General features: G+C 31.2%; 1 pseudogene; it reads right to left on the bottom strand.

Annotated features, from left to right (window-relative positions):
• Nucleotides 1–637: 637 nt before the first annotated feature.
• On the bottom strand, nt 638–16,406 carry LOC121117590 (eukaryotic peptide chain release factor subunit 1-like; annotated as a pseudogene).
• Nucleotides 16,407–21,580: the final 5,174 nt, after the last annotated feature.

Genomic DNA, 21,580 nt, shown 5'->3' with positions numbered 1-21,580 from the left:
GTATATTTTTTCTATCCAGTGGAAGAAAAAAACATGCGCGCGCACCTATTTTGTCCATCCCTCTGTACTATATATTTCCTTTCATTCATAGTTACATCTTATTATCAGTAATTATTTTTTGAATAATAAGACGTAATATACATTTATTGCATATGCAGTTACTTATATTTATTTTTTTATGGAGGTACAGGATAAATCCTTTTACCAAGTCTATAAACACCATCATTTTTAAACAAATTTAGTACTTGTAATTGATCCTTGAGCGTCATAATAATCAAATCCTTCTTTTCTGAAAATATGTCAAATTGTACATATTACATTACAATCATTCAATATGTACCAATCAATAAATACATTTTTTAATGACACGAAGGTCAAATATGGACAATGGACATAATTATATATTGGGTCTATATATATCTTCCTATAACATTAAATTTAAATTAAAGGAATTTAATTATGTAAGTATAGTATATATACCACGAGTTAATTAAAAGTTGACTTTGAAAAGTAAATTTATCATTATATTATATGCAATGTACTTGCATGAGGAAGGATATTGTCAATATTATTTAATAGAATATTTTGCCACTTAATTATTTTAAAATGTTGTTAATAGACTTAGAATTTACTAGCGTTACCTCAATTCCTTACAAAATTGAATAAATTTAACGTTAGCCAAGGACTCAGTAGCAAGTTCAATAGCCTGATTGAATACGTTTTCATCTCCATAGGAGATATCTACCAACTGTATTACTTTAGCTGGAAGACGGGATCAAACATATCAAACTGACTCAACTCCGTTTTAAAGTAAGTAGATCCAGCAAGAGTTAGTCCAGATATATTAGCTCTATCATTGGATATAAAAAGAGTTACAGCAGTTTCAGCAACTTCTAGGACGTAATTATGGCGTTTTTCCATATGTAAACGAGCAAAACGAAGAGCAGACTGACCTCCACGGCCGTGCTTCTTGTGCAAATCGACGGTAAACTTATGAAGAACATCCCTCGTATTACCGTGAAAAGTACCAAAGAATACAACATTTCCATCCATAACCATAAAGCCAAAGTGGTTATCATCAGCAAGAAGAGGCGTTCAGGCTTCCGTTTTAAATTTGTTGTCGCAGAGATAGAGGGAGGTGTTAATGGGTTTGAAGGGTTCAAAGTCGATGTTTACTTTCTTTTCATTTCCTTCTTCAGTAATGATGGTTCCGCAGTAGACCACCAATCCATTCGGAGGAATGCGGGTGTATAATTTGAGTCCTAATAAAGTCCTTCTTATTTGACAATATTTTGATTTTAATCTTTATTTAGCTTATTTTCATAAGAAATCCAAATTACTTTTTTTTTCTTTTAATATAAATTTGACGCTTATTTAAATTTAATAAGCAGTTGTATTTCGAATTTTGACAAAAAAGAAAAGGCATCTGTTGTTAAATATTAAAAACTTCGACTACATCATCTCCGTTTTTGACAAATTTATTAAAAGGTAGTCAACAAACTTTTGTGTCATGATGGGTTGGGGTATACTCCTTCTACAACACCTTTCCAGGGTTAATAGTGTTTACCCCCCCCCCCTCTTCAGATCTTGGGTTTTAGCTAAGAAAATGTATATAATCTTAGGTTTTTCTTATATAATAAGCTAATTACAAACCATTATAATATTATTTCATTTATTTATTTGATTCAAAACTATTTAGATACACGTTTGCAATCGTTTGAAGTATGTTTTAATCCATAACATTGCAAGTGGAATTTTCAAAACGTTAAGGGATTGTAGAACCAAACCCATTTTTACAATTTCTGGAGTAAGTGTTGCAAAAGGTAAACAAGCTTAATATTGAATTTTAGTCAGCGTATTTTAAGCTACATGTTTTGTAGATGATAATATCATCAGGGTACAAAAAAATGTGGAGTTTCTTTGTTAAAGATCAAATACTGTTGTAAGCTCAACTGTCAGAAATTGATACGAATAATTAATCAAAACAAACACGAAATATTAATAATCCGTTTGATAAAATTACTAATGGACAATTTAAACATGATTTTTAAGGTTCTTAATAGACCTATGTAATCAAATATTAAAGATATTTAATTTTGATAAAAATAGGACAATTGCAAAGCGAACGTTACTAGATACTAAATTATTCAAAAAAACCCAGCATTTCAGCACCATCTATTATTTCATTAGCTGTACATGTCTCTTTATTTGGATCGAAAAATACATAAAACTATTTTGATAATCAATTTATCTGCATCTTACCATTTGCAAATATCAACAGAAATTTCTTGAATAAACATAAAAAAATAAATAATAATATTAAATTCTTGCTGCCTTGTTTTTTTGTTTTTTTAATCTTTGGTTTTAAATGGCTACATTTGGGGTTTTGTTGTAAAGTTCACTGGGAGCCCTGTACTCTACGCGTATCTCCCCCACTCCGTTTATCAGCCGAATGAAACATTAAGTTATTTTTAAATAGACTTAATAACGTCATATAACACTAGGGTCCATATTCTTCTACGTCTAATTATGTATTTAACACTAATTTTGATAACAACTCAATTTTTAAAAGAAAAAATAGCTAATTTTATACCCACAAGCAAAAAGAGCAATATTTTCCTACAACATCTTCAAATGATCTCACCTCACATTTTGAGAAAAAAAAGAAATTGTTTAAATCTAAACACTTTTTACTTTAAAAAAAAACACAATCAATACAGATGATCATTGACATTATGAAAGAATGTAATTTTTGAAGGTCACACTCCACCCTATTTATCTTTATGAAAATCTCTATCTACATAAACGACCATTTGGTTCTTAATAAGAAAAGGGATCTTTGTCATATGTAACCGAAAACTCTCTCAACGTTTCAATTCAAGCAAAATTGATTACTGTTTTTGAAATCTATTTTAACAAAAAAAAAAAAAAAAAAAAAAGGGTAAGACATTAAAAAGAAAAAAAACCGCTGTACAGGGTGGTCCTGATACATTGGGAAAATGTTTAAAGGCTTATAACGTGTGTTACTAGATGGGTTAAACCCCTATTTTTTTAAATTATTTGAAGGCTATTGAATTATATTCAATTTTTTAAAAAGATATCTGCTTCTCATGATAACCTCGGCCACACGGTGTAGAAGCTTTTGTAGGCCCGGCGACCTCATGCAGTTCTAGCTTTTCTATTATAATGGTAATGGACTTCTTTAAGGCCTCAACAGACGAATAATACCTGGCACAGGTATCATACTCGACTCTTCCTAGAGATTGAAGCGCATGGGTTCAGGTCCGGGATTTTGCAGGCCATAAAAACACTCTACAAAAGTAAGAGCATTTTATGGCCAAAACATCGCACACTTTTTTGGTGTTTTGGGCAGGTGCAATGTCTTGTGGGAAGGTGTAAAGAGTTTTGAACGAGTTGAAAACGACTAGAAACAAGTAGTAAACTCTTAACGCTTTAGATAAACAAAGTTAATTAATTTAATCAAATGAAAGGAATCAATTATTGTTGCATATATAAAATCACAAGATTTCAACATTTTGATAAAAATCTCCCTAACGTAACGTCAATATCCCAAGGAGTAGCCTCTTTGGTCACATCAGAACCAAGACACTTAGAACAAAACTAAATAGGATCCATATGCATTAATGGGAAGAATTCTGTAACTCATTACGTCATAATTAGTCTAAAAGACTGATCAATAAGGTTGGCTATGCCACTGAATGTCGGGACATTTCCGGTCTGAAAATTATTGGGTTTCACATATAGACGGTACTACTTTTTTTTTTTTTTCATTCACCTCATTTTCAGTAAGTATCAACCTTCGAAATTCAGCTGACAATCTGTTCTTTAGTTTGTGATTTATAGAACTATTTGTGATGCTAATTCTTTTATTTCCAAAATAATAGATCAAAAACAATTTCGTGCTTTAATTTTACATAGCTCATTGACAGGAAAAAACAACCTTCAATCTAAGCAAGGACTTGAAAAGCGTTAAAGGGACTCCACTTCATAAACGAATAATAGAAAATAACAGTAATAACTTTAGAAAAGGCAATTTTCAAAAAAAAAAAAAAAAACTTTTGAACCCATACGTTATAGTCGGGAAACACCTCCAAAAACGGAGACGTTTGGTTATCCTAGTATAAAATATTATTAATCAAATTAAATTTCAAAATCAACCTATATTTTGAAGAAAAAAACCACTGTTTTTAAAGATTTTTAACAAACCCTTCAGGAAACAAGCATATGCTTATTCACCACTCTATAAAAAGTTAATAAGTAGAAATTGTCACAATTAAACATGAGCTATGCAAATAATTTTATGTGCTGGAATACCTTTCATTAGATAGGCATGAAGATATGTACATATACTATGCAATATCAATTCAGTAATATCTTAATCAATGGTTTACTATAATGATAAGCTTATAGAGAGTTATGATCAACTGGTCACTTCCCTTCTTAACTAGTGCATACACTTACGAATTTAAAAAAAACAAACAACATATTATCATGTACTAACGATAGTACCAGAATTGCTCGTAGTTATTAAGAGTAAACGAACATACACAACTTGCTTAAATAATATAAAATAGTGAATTCCTACGAGCAATACTCGTAAATTGGTACTCGAGTTTAATGAAGTAAATAAAAAAGACAAAAAAAAACCTCAGATTGGAAGCATGAAACGCACAGTATAACTTGGAACTCGTCAAAACTTGGGATTCTTATTCTTCTTTTTCAAGCCCATTATAACATGTAAATCTTCCTAGACTTTCTTGTTTCATTACAAAGTTTAGAATTTATGTTTTCCCACAGGTAGAAATATGTTAACTTTTTTGCAATTTGTACTCATAATACCAGTTCGTTTTAAAAATAATATTTTTGATTTATTTAAAAATAACAGGAGTACTCAACATTGCTTGGAAACTTTTATTTTTCTATAAAAATTCCTTGAGTATTTTTTTAGAAACTTGAAAATACTCATGTAGTATAATTCGAATCTTATGTGATTCTCCTCCCTTTTCATGAAAACATCAAAACAGCTACACCCATAGAATTGTATGGCAAAATGCAAACTATTGTGCAAAAAAAAATATAGCTTTTGTCTACTCTTCTTCTAGATATTAGATAATAACTCTTTTTAAGCCCCGGAATGGGTTTTTTGAAGATCAATATTTTTATAGTAATGCAAAGATTTATAATTTGATATTTTTCCTGTAATTGATATCACTTGAATAATTGATTATTTATCTAACAATTTGAGATATATTAACCCTCAGTTGCAACAAGTGTAGCAATTCCCCACATATTGTTTAATTGGTTAATATGCTTTACCATTTTAACTAATTACACAGTCATCAAGCATATTTTTAAGGTAGAGCGGGGCTATTGGAGTAAAATTATCCGATCTTTAACATAAATCTTATTATATCTTAATCTTCTATTGAAATTTAATAACTATATAGTCTAGACTAGTCAATTTGTTGTTTTTCTTTGGAAATATTGAGCTTTTATAGGATAAAAAAATATATTTGGGGCATAAAAGGAAGACCGAGATATTTTTAACAATTATGAAAAGGTGTAAAGAGGTGGAGAGATCAAAATTTTTGTCTTCTACTTTTGATATCTTGCAACCACAAGCAGATATGGTTAAATGTATTTTTATAACTTTTTTTGCATGAGTAAATTATCTTTCAAAATATTAATATTACTTTGTTCTTAAATAAGTTTCTTTTATTTTCAACAGAACAAAAGTGAAGAATGATTTTTTAACCTATACCCTAGAGCGCGCATTATATCTATCTTTAAAAAAAATCAAACAGACAAATATTTAAGGTAAAACTACACAATATTAAGAAAGGGACATTGATGTTTTATTTAAAGCTGGTATTGGATTATTGAAAAATAACCATGACATTCATGGAAATAGTACTTTTTGCATATTATCCTGTTAAAAATGCAGCTATTTATTTTTTATTATTATTTGTTATATATCTACTTAACATATTCATAAGTGTTAAATTTAAAAAAAAAACACACACAAAAGTAATGTCAGAATCGACAAGGAGTCCAACCAATGATTTCTTGTTACTTAAATACCAAGAAACCTACATAACTGGTGTAAAGTTACCATCAAGAAAGCAGGTTTTCCTTCTTTGTTTGTTTCGTATCATCATGTAACATTGAAAAAAATCATTTATGATAGTGCTTCAAAAGAGATTTTGGATGTTCTTTTTTTGGGGGGTAAAGCTGGAAATCCAGTTTGTCTTAAACATTATGTCATTATACAAGTAGAAAAGCTTTCAATTGTGAGAGTGGCAGAAGCTTAAAAAGCATACAAAATAAAACATTTAAGACTCTTCTATCAGATATGCCTCTGAGAGTAAACTAGAAGATTTGCTTGATATTTTACATAAAGATGCACTCATTTTTATTAAAAATCAAAAAGATAGAAACTTTATATTGGCGTAGAGAGAGAAAGGACGTCGATCGGTATAGAAAATAGAGCCTATTTCAAGAAAGTTACGAAAACAGAGGGTGCCCAAGATACGAAATTCAAAAGACTACAAAATAACCATTACATGCACTTAAGTAAAAAATTGATTGTTCACCTTTTAAGTGACGAAGAATGTGGATTAGAAAATAGTGATAATTATTAGTGATGGGACAATTCAAAAAACAAATCCCCATGCCAATTCTTTAATATTTTAAATAATAGTTAAAAATATATCAGAGGTGTACACAAGATTATATAACTATATCTACAGCTGCTCTCAAAAAAATAATTTAGAAAAAAATTCTAATATGTTTTATAAATTAAGAGTTATTCACGAAAATTACTATTGTTTTATTTTTTTTAAATTCCGATTATAGAAAGAACACGCGATTCTCCGATTCTAATTCATAGTTCCATCACTAATAATGATTATAGAATGTATTACACATAAAAAAATAAGAGAATAAAAAGTATTTTAAGCCTTGTATTGTCTGGATCGATAGATTGAGAAAAACTATCTAATCAAAATGGAACCTTTTAACTTACATCAGCTGTTAAAAGTATTAACAACAACGTTAAAGACTTCAAATCCAGTAGATCTTCGATACAAAGGGCATGCATACATGAGAGAGAGGAAAATATACAACAACTTGAAGCGATGGCAAATTGTTCAAAGACCTGACAAAAAAAAAGTCGATGAAGTACGTAATTACATCTGGATTCGGTACTAGTCAACTTCCCAGTATTCCTAAGTTAGTGCCTAGAACTGGTAAGACCAGAGGAAAAAATTATAAGGATTAGTTCTATTACTCTCAAAAAGTAATTCAACTTCTTAATTACTAATCATAAAGAGAAGAAACAGTATTTATTACAAGTAGTGTAGGACCATCAAAAGAGATTTCCCGATTTAAAAAAAAGTAAATTAAGTAGATAAGACTGTTAGAAATTGTTTCTATATTAACAACATTCCTTTTATTTTAGTAATATTTAATTTTATCAATTTTTTGTTTCATTTTTCAAAATAAAAAATAGAAGCTCTGAGTAATAGGTAAAAAAAATATCCTTCATTCATATCCCGTTTAAAATCAAAGAACAAAGTAATGTAAATATTTTTTTTAAATAATTTACTTATAATAAAAAAAAGTTATAAAATACATTGAATCATATCTGCTAGTGGTTGGAAGATATCAAAATAAAAGACAAAATTTTTGAAAAAAAAGTCAACTTTCAAAATTTGAAGGACGTTGGGCGACCTTTAAAACTTTTTTTAATATACTAAAAATTTGTCAGTCATAGTTTTTAACCCCAATGTATATTATAACTCTATGAGAACTTCACATTTCTATGAAAAATTAGAAATTGGCGTAGTCTATGAGCTATTTAGTCAACAAAACATATTTATTTGTAAATTTGTTTAAATTTAAAAACTTAAATTGCTACGAGGAGAGCTTCCACATTGAATTTGTTAAAAAACTATGCGTCCTTAACTTTTAGAAACATTTTGAGGTGCTTGAAACAATTCAATAAAGGCCTAACGACGCCATTGTGATATTAGCACCAACAAGGTAGACAGTACAACGGTTCAAAGTCTAAAAAAGTATTGAACAAACTAATTTAAAATTAGGTACATCTTTATAAAAATATGATACATTATAACCCATTTATAATTTTTTTTTGAAATTTGTCAACTTCCAATCAATATTATGAATTTATATAGTTCAGTTTTATTTAGAAAGTCTATTTAACTCATAAAATATTTTTAAGATAAAAAACCTTTGTATAAAATTGACTAAATTTCCGGAGAAAAGTAACCTAACATTAAAATCCCACACTGAGATCTACAATAAAAAACAGTAGCCTGATTTTTAGCACAGTGATACCCCTATATTTGTAGAAGCTGTTTGTCAAAGCTTTATAATCATATTAAGTGGAAATTTTATTTATTTCTGATCTAGTACTTGAGAGTGTTTTGCAGATTTTTTTATTTTTAAAACAAAATTGAGGTCATAAGAAATTTAATTATTCTTCTTTTGACTTCCTTTTTTGAAATTATCACACTTAAACGTAGTCGAGCAACAAATTTCAAGAGGTAAGCTCTTTTGCATAAAAAAATATACAAAAAACAGTAATGTGTCCATTGATGATACATTAGAGTAATGTTGAAGATTTTGATTAAATATTTGGCTGGGACGGGTATCTATATTTCAGGAACGACTAAGAATTATCTGTTGAAATTTAGACCACTTAATATATTTATGAATTTGAGCTTGTGCGCCTAAAGCCACTTAAACTGAGAGGGTTGGGATACATACCCTTGTCGATTTGACAAATATATTCAAACAATAGCAGATCTAATTATTAAAATTTGGCGAATCTTTGTCTAACCAACTTGGGGTAATTGAGACTAAAAACAAAAAAAAAAGTGATGCAACTCTCTCTGATCTCCGTTATATGATACTTTACTATTAAACAAAATTTACTTTAAATTTTGGACTTTTTAAAAAAAATAAGATCATATAAAAATACAATAAAAAATAGCATTATATCCCATCCCGTATAGACGATAGCACTGGTTACTCCTAGAATTTGCAGCGCCCCTCTTTGGATATAGGTCTAATTACTGGACTACTTATATGCTAAAATAATTTACAACTGATCACTGTTCTAAAACTCCATAACTTCCAGAAACTAAAATTATTTTTTTTCATGAAAAAAAAATAATTTCTTCCCTTATTACTCAGATAGAGTTGCACCAATTATATATAAGAATACATTGTAATACAATAGGGACTGACTAACGTCTCGCAAGACTTGTCTGCAGATGAACGACACTAGCATCACAACAAAGCAATTTCAAACAATAATTATGTCAGGAAAAATTATGAAGTGTGAAAAATTCAAGGTCAAAGCAAAATTTATATCCCATGAAATTGATGACACGGAGTAATTTGAGTATTTTGATAGAATTTTGAGTTTCTCGTAGTGTTTTAAATTTGAGTTCTTTCAGGGTTTGATAAGATAGTGATTCTTGTACATCAAACAGTTCATATAGTTAATCCATCTTACTCTTACAAGAAGAAAAATATAGAGATGGCAAGATATGCAAATGACTATTCAATTGTCTACATCTGCTTTGGTATCCTTTAGAAATAGTATTTTGACGAAACAACCATAAACGTAATAGGCAGAAACTCCCTCCCCTCCGGAGTTTAACATAGTATATAACAGTAAACCAGCTGTATGAAACTTCTTTACGATCATAATATGTGTTCTCTGTCTGCCTATCTAATCCCAGGCAGCCATGTAAAAATCCTTGCCGCTCTATATTTTTCTTTCTACATGATCTGATATAAGAAATAAAAGTCAATTACCGTGTTTATAAAAATTCCCTTCGCTAGAAGTGACGGGGACTTAAACTCACACACACTGATTTACAAAGATAACTTTTGGGGTTTCTACTGAGCTAATTCTAGTCAAGACTCTCGCCTCTTTTCGAAATTAGAGTGTTTCTCCTTGGATATAGGTCTAGTTATAGAAATTTTAATATTCCTATATAATTTACATGAGACTATTATTATAGAAAACTCTTCAAATACTAAAGAAGTTCCGCCCCCACCCCACCTAAAATAAACTTATAATAATCATACCCAGTATAATCCATATCAATGTGTTCACATAATATGTTTATATCTTATGTGATTAAAATCTTGTCCGTCTATACATAACATAATTCGTGGCTTAGATTGAAATTGGATACATATGTATATATGATATTTTAAGAACTATCTTAAAATTACATCTTCTGTCCAAAAAAAAATTATTAATTTAATATATATAATTTGTCCATTGATGTACATATCTAAAACAAACAATACATTTAGGTATTATGAAGCGTAGAAAAAATTGATTGATAACAATAGAACGGTTTTTTTTTCTTCAAATCACTATTCTTATAAACTATTTTTAGGAACAGTCTATCGTTTTTATTTTTACTTTAACCTTGAATTACCATTACTGATGCTTCCATCAACGCTATTGTATCTTCTTCGAGAGAAAAAAAATCTTGGAGGCAGACAAAAAAAAAAGAAATTTCTTCCCTTGAAAAGAAACAAAACGTTTTTTTTTCTTTTTCTTTTTGTTGCTTTTTTTGGAAAATTGGTCAATAAATCTATGTATTTATTGAAAGTAACCCCACCACTTCTTACCTTGAACTTCGAAGATATCTCCATTAGAGCTTTTTACGTATTTTTACTAGCGATATAACGATCTTATCATTTAAAAACACACAAGGAACCTTCATATTGGGGAACTTCAATGAAAAAAATAGAAAAATATTACCTGCAAAAACTGGTATTCTGTGGGTAGTTTAAAAAAGAATTCGGATCCTTGTGTAAGGGTGGTTACCCGTTTTGACCCTAGTATTTGTTATACATTTATAGGGATGAACATTTTGAAAAGTTTGAAGAGAAAGCGGGAGTGAGTACTATTGAATTAGGACTCTAGTTAATATCAATTGCATGTTATATGATTTTGATTTATCAAAATGAATTATTGTTAAAAAGAGGGGAACCTTCTACGTGTAAAAATGTATTCATGATGAAAAATATTGTAAGATTATATCTAAGCATATATGCCATTATTTGATTATGCATTACAGATGGGAGACCCACAACTTGAAAAACGGGATTTTTATAGAACCAAGAAAACACAACTCAAAAATCCATTTGTGATATATTGAAATACTATATTTAGCTGCATTTTATATTTAATATCTCATACTTCACATGCAATAACAGCCTCAACACGCCGGCGAATCGATCGGCAGCTCTTTATAATGAAACCCGTCCCTATGACGTATGTACTACACTGTTTTGTTAGTAGCTCTGAGTGAATATTTGGATGTGAAGTCCACCAGAAGTTCTTCTCCAAGGTGTTCCAAACTGCAAAGTCCCAGGGGATTGAGATCAGGGCTGGAGGAGGATCACATGGAGATAGGCCAAAAGTCTGGTTTTTCTTGGTTACATGGATCTCTGATTAACTTCTTGATGTTTTAAGAAGTCAGTTTGGAGAAGCCAACGGTATTTGCTACCTTCTCGGTACTGACACTAGTACAGAGGTTGATCACACAAGAGTTGCCTTTTTTATTTTTACTCCGACATTTTTATACTTAAAAACATTGCATATTTTCCTTTCGTTTTCATTAGGTTGTATAATTAAAGATGGAGAAAATAAAATTGTACTAAAATACTATTGTAAATTTTGGGCACCCACTTTGTTTGGGGATAGCTTATGGTTTAATAATTTAGGGATTGAATTAAGACCCTAAATGATATATATAACCACACAATTGTCATAGTTGAATCATTTATTTCAGTCCAAGTTCGACGGTGAGGCTTGTATTTGGGTGAAGAGATCATTTGCAGACGTCACAAGATGAATAAACAAAGTAATATAAATTGGCCGAAGTTATTGGTATTTCAATGGAAATGGATAAGAATTCATAAAAATTGGAAGACGCTCATATTTATTCACTGAAATGGCCACAAAAAATAAGGGTTCGCAGATTTGTACTTATGGCACCAATGTACACAAGGAGTTAAAGTTCATTAAGACCGAAGTGTAGATGGTCTAAATGGCTATTTATACAACATTAAACATGTATTAAATCATGAACATTTAATTAATTTGAACTTTAGATTTTGCTAAGGACACTCATGTTAGTCGAGATACATTAGAAAAATAAAAAAATGGATGTATGTACAAATTTTGAGACTCGTAAATTCAATTTCTATTTAAAAAAAAATATCATTTCGATATGAAAGAGGCTCTTTTTGGACAATAACTAGAATAGATTTAGAATTTTAGGCATACCTTTTGCATTTAAATACTTAATTGCCAAGTAATAGTCGAAGATTATATTTGAAAATTTGAGACTTACAGATTCATTTTTCATTTAAAAAAATTATCATTTCAAAAGAAGGAGCTGTTCAAATTTAGTCATAATCGGTTAATGTCTGCATACGGCTTGTAAACTTAGCTGTATTTAAAAGAATTAGTAATATGTCGTTGAAGTGAACGACGGGAGCTGGCTCACCCGAAATGATGGATTTGTCCCCATTTTATGTTATAATTTTTTTTCTCGTCAGGATGAAGTTTGAAACGAAAATAGGTGGAATATTTTTTTTTTTTTTTTTTTTTTTGGGGGGATTTATTTTCTTGAAAAAGGTCATTCGGGCAATTATGCAGCAGAGTTTTAAAAGAAAACTACCTGAAGAACCGTTCGGGAAACGAAAGAGTCGGCTTTTTTTTTTGGTGAGCCAAGATGAAAGAGCTGGTTCTCTAAAAAGAGCAGGAATTCCCATCACTACAGAGAATTTTGTTATTTAAATACAGCTAGGCGCCACCATAGATTCCTGCGTCCTCCCTTTTACATTGTGAGAACAGGATAATGTAACAGAATAGAAGTACTGCCTAAAGCAGAGGTTGGGTACCTTTTTTTAGCGTTACCCAAATGAACTTGAAGTTAAATTAATTTAACCCAAACTTTAAACCAATCTATTTGAAGAATTCATCAGCTTCCATCACCCTAAAATTTTCGAAATTATCCCATTTGGGGTAATTTACCCCCTGTTCCCCATCACTGGTCTAGACTTTATGTCTCTTTTCATTGTAAAAAAAACAATTTGTAGTTTGTTCCCAATTTTAATGAAATGTTTAGCAATTTGAATTACAAATGAATAAACGTAGTTAGTTAAATATAATCACTCATGTGTGGACCTCAGGCAAAGCCAGTTGAAAAATCAAAAAAGTCGGGAGTGGATGATATTTTACACTTCTAACGACTCTTGCTTCTTGTATTTAGAAATTTCATTTGTATAGTATTGTGATCAGATATGCACACAAATAGGGTCAATCCGAATCATGTTGACGCCTTATGCAAGATATTAACCCATAATTACACTCTCACAAAAAAACTAATCATACTTGTATTATTTGCCTTAGACATTTATTGTATTCTGAGATAAAAACCTCTAATAACATAATAAATAATATGAAAAAAACCAAAATTAATTGCCAAAGCAAAATTTAATGTGAAACTATGCACAAAACGAAAAACTGTAGAAAAGTGTTACAAAATCAATTATAAATATTACAACTCAACAATTGTACGAGTAAGTAGTACATTAATATGCACTTATTTTTTTCATACAAGGGAATGTAGTTCTTAACTGGTCGGGAAAGTGCATTCAGGTCGGTTGGTAGACAAGTGATTCGGGACTGATTTTATCCTTCACACGGCAAGCACTCCTCAACCCAAAGTCTTGCATTAATGTATCTAACAAAACAACAAAACAGAACCCACTTGTCTGGAGAGGTTCATACTATAGACAAACTAAGACCATTGTGGGTATATGGGAGATGAGCGGACATGATAAATTTATTGTATTTTGAAAAATCAGCAAGCCATTAAAAACCAATGAGAGGTCTATCCAAAACAAATAATCCAGAAAATAAACAAAATGAAACAAGAGTGCCCCTTACAATTAAAATTAAATCCTCACCCATCCCAATTGTTATGGACGCAACATGGCCCAACTATCTTGTAAAAATTGAGCCTGACTCGAAATTTCAGTTAGGTTCAAGCTCACTTTTTGTTTCTTTTTACCCATTATGGCAACCCCTGAATGAATGACAGCCATTGCATTTAACACTTTTCGAGAATGCTTTAAAAATGCCTGGAAACAATTTTTAGGCTGTTCAAAAAAACAATTTGAATAAATTGGACACTTTTTTATGAAAAAATTGAGAGCATCATTTTTATCAGTATATTAATGCCCTGTACATTTCATGACCTCTGGGATTGTCTGTCTTGCTTTTAGTAAGCAACGCCTTTGAGGCTCGTTTTTATGTATTGAGAAACAAAAAGGCCTTATGTATCAAAGAGTATTTTATAGGTTGGACTTTTTTTAATAGATATATATTAAATGAATAAATAAACACTTTCAAAATGAACGATTGAACGGAAAAATAAACGAATGAACGGAAAAAGGGTGCACGGGTACAAGTCTTTTTTTAAAGTAGGCAGGAATTCATCATAGAGAAAGAATTGTTAACAGTTGGAACGTCAATCAAAGATTTAAAAAAAAACCTTTTTCTTTATATAATCTCAAAAAATTCTCTACATTATGCAAAAAACAAACTGGAATTCTTCTCTTTTTGAATGAGGACTTATGCACAAAAGGGATGACTGAGACAACAAAGGACATCGAGTTTTTTGTGACGTCATCATCTGTTTTTTCTAAATCAGCAAGAACCTTTCGAAAAATTCTTCAAATTCTCAGGAGTACTATTTTGATTTATTTTTATACGCTCAAAATGCTAGGGACTGGCTGTGTGAAACATTGAAATCTGCACACTTACTAATTAATTAAGGTTGGGGTTGAAATAAACTCATATTTCGATATATTACAAATTATTTACAAAATAGAACAAACCTGAGCTTTCTAGCTCAGGTACAAGTCGAGAAAAATTACATTTGAACGCGAACGACGAATTTCCATTTGCGCTCTCCAAGCAGTTGGGTGGCTCCATGACCCCCAACGACGCCGTCAGAAAGCCTGACACGTTGGAGAAGAAGAAGGGGATCAGTGAAACAGACCAAACTGGACCTGGAGGAGTTAAAGTAAACATTCAAACCCGTTCCCTCAGGTCCATGAGGGCCCATACAAGTGATCTCGGGATTTCACAGCAGACTGTCCAGAGAGCTATCAAAAAAGACTCTCGAATAAGGAGTTGATTTATAAATAAAAATGTGACTGGGATCTTATAAAGTAACCTACAAATAAAAACTATTTCTAAATTTATTCAAAATCAAAAAAGTTATGGGTAAAAAAGAAATTGCAGAAAATTGCATTTTCGTTTAGCCAGGAATAAAAAATAGATTTCCAATAGTATTGGATTCGTAGATTGAATAAAGTTTGTAGAAATTTGTCTGGAAATCATTTTGCACATAAACATGATAGATAAAAATTTATGTTTAACTAAAATATCTTTCATTTTTTGAATAACTTTTCAATATTTTTTCTCTTTTATTTTCATTAAACGTCAATTTTCAATTTTTAAGAAGAAATGACACAAAACGATGCATTTTGTACATAAAATTTTAAACTACACTGTTTCAATTTTCAATTTCAGGAACCATTTATTAAATAATTTTTGCGATATTGGCAAGGGGGATTTTCTTACATTTTAATTAGTTAAATAATTTCTTACTGTTTAACATATACATACACTATAATAAAACAACACAAGAATAAGAGAATGAACACGACCACAGAGAGGTATATATTAAAGTTTTTTTCAATAATTTGTCTCATCATCATACATTTAATAAATTATAAAATACGAGGTTTTTCGTCTTCTTTTTGCATTGGTTGATATCTCACATATGATAGTGTAGGACATCTATTGATGAAGGGATTTGCAGATTATGGCTCATCAAAACACACATTCTACGTTACAATTGTGTTCTTCCATTGGTTGAGGTGGGCCAAAAAAGGCCTGTGACCAGTGGTAGCTTGAACCATTATTCTCATGCTTTCACGTCCAATTTTGATAGCCTTCGATTTTGGATCTTTTAGCACAGCATTTGTATATTTTATGCCTTGATCTTTTTTTAAATATTTATTGTACCAAACATCATTGAAGAAGTCATGAATTTTCTGCTTCGCGTAGCTTGAAGCACTCCTACACACTTACGATTTTTACACTCAATACCACTCTTTGCAAGGTAATCTGCAAATGCATTCCCTGTAATATCATAATGACCTTTGCACCAATAAAGATATATATTTTTGTCACTCTTCCCTTTCTTCAAGATTTCTATATACTTTCTGACTTCCTCCATGGTAGTAAGCAGGTTAAGGATAGGCGCGAGTGCTGATTGAGAGTCTGATCGAATTATCAAATTTTTGATAGTTTCTCTTACTTGATGAGAGCCTCCACTGGTTTGTGATTGCAAAAACCTCTACTTGAAACACAGATGTCTCATTTTTCAATGAAATCAATTGTAGATTGATATATCACCTCGAGTGATCCGGCACTAGTGTTTCCAGGAACTTTTAATTTGTTTTGCAATAGTAGTAATGGTTTAAATACGATATTTGTAGACTTGAACATAACTTAAATTAATTTTATTTACGTAAGTGCCAATTGCTTTGATCAATGCTTACGTTATTTCGGTCCTATGACTGAAACATTATTCCTGACGGCAAACTCAACAACGTTGGGATTTTTAAGAACATAATGCAGCCAGAAACATGTAGCTCCAGATTTAATCATTCGACGATGTTTTGGATCTCGGCACATAGTTGAGGCGTAAAAAAATATGACAAAGAGAAAACAAAAAACAAGGGATTGTTTTTTTTTTTTTTTTTTGTGGAATAACACTGATTGAAAATAAAAATGTGCCAACGTTACATATTCGCCAATTTTTATGAAATTCTAGATTTAACCTCAAAGTATTAAAGCTCAAAACTATACAAATGGCCAGCAAGATCGAAAGAGGTTTGGGGAGAGCAATCACCCTAACGGGTATAGCTATTGAAATTAGTGGTGTGTCAACTTGACATCGACTTTGAAACGATAAATCATAAAAAATAGAAGAAGTGGAAATCCAAAAAAAGTTCAATGCCTAAAGATGCTTATAAGTAGCTAAAGTACGGGTGAATAACTATAGATTTTTGAAATTTTTTTCCTAAAAATTTATTTTTTTCCGAACAAATTAATATTTTGGAATTTCTTTTCCAAAAAAAATTTAAAAAAATCGGTGAATTACTATGATTTTTGGAAATTAATTTCCAAAACTATCCCCCCCCCACCCCAAAAAAAAAAAAAAATATTAATAATATATGTTACGGGCAGTGTGGAAAGTGCCCATACAAACTATAAAATTTCCAATAAAGTGGTCAAAGGGTAATTTTAACTTAATTTACATTGTCCGGTGAAATTATTGTGGGTAATTTGATTATTAAACAATTCATTGCAAGCAATTTGATCATTAGGGATTTGATTAAGATACAATTTTATTGCAAGCAATTTGATAATATGATGAAGAGATGTCCAATCTGTGGATCGCGTGACGCATTGTGGCTTACCTAATGTTAAGGTGTGGCCCACTACTCAATCTCACTTCATATAGTATTTTTTTAACAAAATTGTTGCAATATCATCAATGCGCCTAGAACACTCATAATACGTACAAGCAATAAAAAGTAATTTACGACATCTCATGTTTTCTGAGACTCTAACAGGGTTGTTAGATTAACCTTTTTAAGCAGTTTGGCCTTAAAACATTAGATTTGGCCTTTTTTTATATTTGGTCTCAAATTGATATAAATATGTAGATAATAGTTTTGTTTGATATATACTTTTTTCAAGAGATTTAACTTCATAGGTTCTGCGGCCCATTAAAATATTTTAAGAATTAGTGCGGCCCATGATATTAAAAGGTTAGACATCCCTGATCTAGTATATTTTCATTGAAATTGATATTGTATTAATACAAACTATAGTATGATAAAAAATAGTCACAAGAGACTCCATTTCATTTTGCAAAATATACCTCTGTCAACAGGTTGTGCAGCTAAACAGCTGGTCCTTAAGGTGGATCAAAGCCTATCACTACCACTATCTTCAGTATTAAGGAGCGTTCAAAAAATTTATATTATGCCCCGGCCCTTGAGTTAGGCTGGTGAACCGTTTGTCAACAAAGGAGATCAAAATCTATCGCCGCTACTTTCCTGACCATCAAAGACTCCTTCTAATATCGTATGATACACCCCAAACCACGGGTTGTGCAAGTGAACCACTAACTAATAGTTGGATCATTACCCACCGTAACCTCTTCCTTGAGCATCAAATAACCCTTTTAATATCCTATAATACTATGGGAGTGCAAGAGAACTGCTGGTCGAAAGGTGGGTCATTAGTCACTGCTGCATTGAACATTAAGAACCCCATTTAATAATCTATAATGGACATCAGCCTATGGGTTTTCCAAGTGAACTTGTGCATAAAAAATCCCCATATGTTCAAAAAGAGGATTTTTTGAAATTATTACCTCTGATGGTGAAAATTATATTTAAATAAATTTATTGTTTATGTCTATTTTGAAGAAAGTGATAAAATGAATCTGAAATATACAACTGTGTTGTTCGAATATTATTAAATAGGATCAACAATTTTAATGTAAATTTTTATCAAATCTTCACTTGTTGCTGTAGTATTCCTGATAAACCCACTTTTTATCAGAATCATTCAATTTATTCACCTTTTTCGCTTACCTTTTAGTATTAAAAAACACTTGAACCCTCCGGTTGCAGAGGAGCCGCATGACGGTCATAAATCCCCACCAAAGTTACACATACCTTTACAGAGACCACCAAGTATAATACTAAAAAAAGTTCAATCCCTTAAGTTCTGAGAATAACGAAGGTTCTTGATGCTCAATGAAGCAGTGGCGGTATCTAATGACCCACCTTTTCGACCAGCGGTTCACTTGCACAACCCATAGGCTGGGTGTATTATAGGATATTGAAAGGGGTATTTGATTCTTAGGGAAGTGGTTTCAATGGGTAATAATCCACCTTTTCTTCCAGTTGTTCACTTCCACAACTCGTAGGTTGGGTGTATCATACGATATTAGAAGGGGTCCTTGATGCTCAGGATAGTAGCGGCGATAGGTTTTGCTCCCCCTTATGGACAAGTGGTTCAATTATGTAACCCGTGTGTGAGTGTCTTATAAGATATCAAAAGGGATCATTGATGCTGTGGGAATCGGTGACGGTGAGTAATGATCCACCTTTTGGACCATAATTTTTTATCATACAATAGTTTTATTGTGCGATACAATATAAATTTCAATGAAAATAAAATAGAGTATCGAATGGTTCAAGATGAATTATATCATAATCAAATCCTTAATGATCAAATTGCTTGCAATGAATTGTTTAGTAGTCAAATTACCCAAAATCAATTCACCTGACAATATCAATGATGTTAAAATGACCATCTATCAGTCTATTGGAAATTTTAAAGGTTGCCTGGGTATTTTGCAAAATTCCCAATTTTCCACATTGCCCCTAACATATATTTATATTATCCTTGAGATGCCTCAGTACTTGATAAAAAAAGCTGATTTGTGAGAGACAAATTTATTGGAATAAAAATGTCTGAGTTAAAAGTCATACATTAATTTAATCCCTGTGTAAATAAATATTAGGAAAATGGCCGTTCAAAAAAATAAGCTCGATTTCAATGGAATATAAACTTTACAACCCATTGTAATGAATATCTATCTTATCTTGGATTTTTTACCTAATGACTTGAGAGGTAAACTTTCTGTCCCACTCTTTTTGAAAGTACATAAGTCAGTAGGGATGCATTCATTCATTCCTCTAAGTGTGAGTACTCTGCGTATTAAGAATTATCTGGTTACAAAAATAGAACAACCTTTTTTTTAATTCCCTTCTTTTTTGTAAAAGATTGTATCATATAAAATATACTACTAGGAGCAGGTATGGGAACTTCTTACAATTTTCTCCAATACCGTTACGATGCAGATATGGATATTTTACCAGATATATCAATTTTCCAATTTCGATGATCCAACATAACAGCCAACATTATAAAGTATGCTGAGCTTTTGGAAGATAGTTTATTAATATCTACTTGCTATATAAAAACTCTGAATACAAAAATACTAAATGTAAAAATGACTGTTAAATTCGAGTCTTAATTTTTGTGTTTGATCGTTTTGATCCTTTGAGAATTTTCATAAAATACACAATGGGGGTTTCTCCATTCAAATATTTCTACTCTTCTTGAGAAAAACTCGAAATTTGATTAATCATTGCTAGAATGTTTTTTTATTTTTTTATTATTCGAGTTCAAATACTATCGAATTTTCAAAAAATATTCCAGCAATTAACAGTAATTTTTATAAAATTATTACATTAAGTAAAGTCGATTTTTTTTTTCAAGTTCGAGAATACTCTAATACAGTGTTTCTCAAAGTAGGGCCGTGGCACATTGGGGTTCCTGCTGACCTTGTCAGGGGTACCGCTAAAAATTATTTATTATGATATATATTTTTAAAAAACTGACATTTTATATGTAATTATATTTAAATACATTCTTTTAACAAATGAAAGGATAACATTCTTAACTCATTTTAGATAAATAAATATATAAAATCAACCTTCAAAATATGTCTGAAGTACCCATTCTCTATGTCATGTCAACCACCCATTCATTTTGGCTCCAAAAGTTGCAAGGGTAGATACTATTAAGGCTAAAAAGAAGATATACAACGATAATTACATCAAATGTGGGTTCATCAGTACTGGGGATGATACATGCATCTTTTGTGTGAGAAACATACTGCATAAAATTGACAAACTAAGAGATGTTTCCGACCAAATTTGAGCTTACCGGGTAGTCCTTTGAAATCTGACCACCTACTAATTCAATAACTGATGAAGGTTGAACGAATTAAAATAATTTATATATCAATATATTAAAGAATAAACAAAATAATTACAAAACAAAAACAAACTTGAACTCTCTATCTTACGGTCAAGTCGAGAAAATGACACTTGAACATGATCGACAAATTTCATTCGCGCACTCCTAGGAGTTGGGTGTCTCCAGGACCACCGTCTACCGTCAGCAAGTCTGAAACGTTGGAGAGGAAGAAGGGATCTGTCGAAAAGGCCAATCTGGATCCGGTGAAGTTAATAAAACAGCCCAGGCATGTGTGCATGCAAGAGATCTAGAGATATCGGAGTTTCACATCATACTATCCAGAGAGCTATCTCACAAGTGAGTGGTCCTCGTGAGGGTGGAGAGGCCACTTTTGACACCAACAATGAAAGAACTCTATCGCAAGACTATTTTGATTCAACATCAAAGCCACTTTCACTACATCCGCAGCGGGTGCCAGGGCTTTTGCCTCCTCCTGGAAGATAAAATTGCCGCTAAGGGCAACTAAATTATTGATTAAGAGAGCTATTTACAGAA

Source organism: Lepeophtheirus salmonis, chromosome 5, assembly GCF_016086655.4.
Source record: "Lepeophtheirus salmonis chromosome 5, UVic_Lsal_1.4, whole genome shotgun sequence".
In the NCBI taxonomy this organism is placed as follows: domain Eukaryota; kingdom Metazoa; phylum Arthropoda; class Copepoda; order Siphonostomatoida; family Caligidae; genus Lepeophtheirus; species Lepeophtheirus salmonis.
The sequence above is the reverse complement of the archived record's forward strand: the minus strand, read 5'-3'. Positions and strand labels throughout refer to the sequence as shown.